This window comes from Nicotiana attenuata, unplaced genomic scaffold (assembly GCF_001879085.1).
Source record: "Nicotiana attenuata strain UT unplaced genomic scaffold, NIATTr2, whole genome shotgun sequence".
In the NCBI taxonomy this organism is placed as follows: domain Eukaryota; kingdom Viridiplantae; phylum Streptophyta; class Magnoliopsida; order Solanales; family Solanaceae; genus Nicotiana; species Nicotiana attenuata.
The window spans coordinates 157-3,911 of NW_017694685.1; the positions used below are offsets into that span (position 1 = coordinate 157).

The following is a 3,755-nucleotide window of genomic DNA, read 5'->3' on the forward strand; positions in this document are numbered from 1 at the left end:
ATTACGTAAAAACCTTTATTTTACTTATTTATTTTCAGAACTTTAAAATTGCTTTCTTCCTAACTTTCAGCTTCTTTAACTTCTTTTGCTTCAGTTGCTTGCAACCGTTATGTGAAAACTATCTCGTATTTGCAATTCTCGCTTGTTCACTTGTCATTTGCACTTAAAGTCACGATTGTAGCATGGCCGGGAACCACACTAGTGGATCTTGAGGGGTGCCTAACACCTTCCCCTCGAGATAATTTCAAGCCCTTACCCAATCTCTGGTTTTTCTAAATCAAATTTCTTTAGTGTCCTAATGCACTTAATCATTAGGTGGCGACTCTTCAATTGCAAATCCAATTCCCAAAAGGAAACGAGTTGTCCGCCCAAATGTCATAAACCCGATTTCGCGAGAGAAAGGGGGCATCGACAATCATTAGGTATTGTAGTCTTTTCTTCAATAAGAAGAATCCATCTTTAGACATTCTTTGTTCCCAAATTGGTATTTTCAATTTTGTTATGCTTATTGGTTTGATTTAATTGTTTCTTTCATGGTATTATTGTGGCAGGTTATTTTATTTTCAGACATTCTTACTTCTCTTTCTGGGATGAATATCCCTTTCGACATTATAAAGGGGAATGGTCCTGTCATATTTGATCCCCTGGGAACAACCGCTGATGTTGAGAAAGTTAAAGAATTCATTCCTGAAGAATCAGTTCCATATGTTGGAGAAGCATTAACAATTTTGCGGAAAGAGGTACTTCATCATTCTTTTGTGCTTTTACGAGCTCATCTGGCAGGAATGACTTTGCTGCCCCTTCACGTTATAATCTTTTCCATGTATACCCGAGGCAGGTTTTGCTGTTACATGGTGTTATTTTGTTATCCTCCAAGGAGAATATCCTATTTTTCCTTCTGACAATATACTGATGCTTTTTTTAGCAGGGTACCTTTGAACTAAAGGAACTATATACATTACTATACAAATGTTTACTTATTATTTTCTGTTCATATAACAGTATGGAGAATTCATGTGCATTACATATATATAATATAGGTTCAGTGGACTAAGATTGAGCATTTATGCTCATCTCTTTGCTTTTGTATCATATTCTTATGAGACCCTAGGCCCTAATATCACCAGCCAAAAGTTTGTAAATATATACTAAAGCAACTCTAGGACTTCCCTTAAAAAAAGTTAAATTAGTTATAGTCTGCTATCTGACTATCTGTAACAGTCATTGTCACGTCTTGTCCTATTATGTTGATTTAATTAGAAACTGTTTTTGCATGTCTAGGTCAATAATCAAGCAGCAGTTCTTGGTTTCGTTGGGGCACCTTTTGCCCTGGCGTCATATGTGGTTGAAGGAGGTTCCTCTAAGAACTTCGCAAAGATAAAGAGATTAGCTTTTGCAGAGCCCAAGGTAACTTACAATTGCTATTACTAATTTTCAGTTTTTCACTAAACCATGTCTACATCGTGAAACACGTGACACTTGATTTTTGAAGAAGACTGCACTCACATACACTTATATAACTATAGCTTGTTTCTGTAGTTGATGTTTTCTATCCTGAACTTTATCGAACTTCACCGTCCATTCAGATTATTTAGGGAGAGATTCCAACTTAAATTTCCCTTTTGTCTAGCTTCTAGAGCAACTTTAATTTGGGATTGTTTAGTCCTTGATTTGTGGATGCTGATCAGTTGTTGTAAGGGAACAGAGGTGGTAGATATTTGGAGGCCACATGAGTAATTTAATGTTCTTAAAAATTTCTTTGATTCATGGGCCACTGAGCTAAGCCCAGTCGATTTTGAAGAGTTTAGTCTGCCTTATTTAAAACAGATAGTGGACTCAGTGAAACTAACCCATCCTGATCTCCCACTGATTCTTTACGCAAGTGGATCTGGTGGCTTGCTCGAGAGACTACCATTGACAGGTGTAGATGTAGTAAGCTTGGATTGGACAGTTGATATGGCTGATGGAAGGCGGCGACTGACCGATTAGAGTTAGAGTTATTTATTCCCTCAATTTCTATGAAATTGTACCTTCAACTTCTTAAGTTGGTTCAATTTTCATATTGATTTTAACTTCCAGGAACTGTTGCGGAACCAAAAGCTATAAATGCAACAGAACCTTTGTTGCTTGATGCTGTTCGGGGTAAAGAAGTAGAAAGGCCTCCCGTATGGCTTATGAGACAAGCAGGGAGGTATATGAAGGCAGGTTTATAGGTTCATATTTTTACCTTTATTTTATCTGCTTCTCAATTCCAACATGCTTCTACTTCCAAATTTGGTTAGTCCTAAAGATTTATAAGGCATAGTGCATATTCAAAATTTGTTGTCAATTTTTTCCCCTTTTGGGATTTCCATTGTGTTACCTTTTTAATCAATAAATATCCTATCTAAAAGATTTCTACCTACATTCCATGAGTGTCAACAGATTCGTGTAGGTCCATTGTAGTCAGCTGCTTGCATGAGATAGGAATGGCTGAATCTTCGAGCTTTCTTTTGGAATAAGAGAAAGAGAGGTCCATTGGGAATTTTCAATTCTATTTAATCATTTAGGCCTCAATTCCAAATTAGTTGGGGTCAGCTATATGAATCATCAGTATCCCTTTTGCTCTATTTGGTCCAATTTCATTCGACTACTAAGTAATTTAAGACAACTTAGGGAAGTTCTCTAAACTAGAGGTTCTCTGAACCTTACACTTAGTTTTACATGAATAACAACAACTACTACTACGCCTCACACTCATGCTATACGAACAACAACAAGAAGAATGGCTACATTTGACCCTTAGCTCTAAATGAACAAACAAGTTCTTTTAACCAGAATGAAAAGACTCCTTAATATATGCTTGTTGGTATTACCTATATGGATCTTTTGCTTTCATTGTATTATGTTCTTTGTTAAGTTCACATTGGTTCTAAGAAATCGTAAGTCTTTTGCAGTAGCTTCTCGCCAAGTGATTTTGTATCTACCTTGTTCCTTATCACCTTCAATCATTATATTGTTACACCTTAAGGCTGATGTATATAGAGGTCTACATATGACATGAGCACACCATCTCAAGCGATATTCTCCTTTTACCCTCCGTGTTTGCTACTTTGCCCCTTCTGTTAGAGAGTAAAAGAAACAAAATGGGACTTTGGGGATCAATTTTTGATGTTTTGTCTAACTTGTTCTTGGAGAAGTGAGTAATATTAGTAAGGACCTACTTGGATTTTTATGGACCACAAAGCTTGACAATTTTTAATCTTCTAGTTTTGCTTCCTTAGGTTATTGAGTACTAGTTAAAATAGTTTTAAGGCTTGATCTGCAGGACTTCTTATACGTTTTTTTGTTGCCATCATGATTCTGACTTCCATGATTTCCTTTTTACTTTTTTTTTGGTCCATCTAATTATTCTGCATTATTTTAAATTTTTATTAGAGCTATCAACTCCTCTGCGAGAAGTATCCATCGTTCCGTGATAGACCAGAGAATGTTGATCTTGTGGTAGAAATTTCTCTACAACCCTGGAAAGTATTCAGGTCTGATGGGGTAAGATTCCTTACTGGTATCCTACTTAAGCATATCCTTGATAGCATATATATATATATATATATATATATATGCATCATTAGGTATTGTAGTCTTTTCTTCAATAAGAAGAATCCATCTTTAGACATTCTTTGTTCCCAAATTGGTATTTTCAATTTTGTTATGCTTATTGGTTTGTATTTAATTTGTTTCTTTCTATGGTATTATTGTGGTCGAGGTTTAGTTTA

General features: G+C 35.7%; 1 pseudogene; it reads left to right on the forward strand.

The window, feature by feature from the left end:
* The first annotated feature begins 551 nt into the window (after positions 1-551).
* LOC109222621 lies at positions 552-1,989 on the forward strand (annotated as a pseudogene).
* The last annotated feature ends 1,766 nt before the right edge of the window (positions 1,990-3,755 follow it).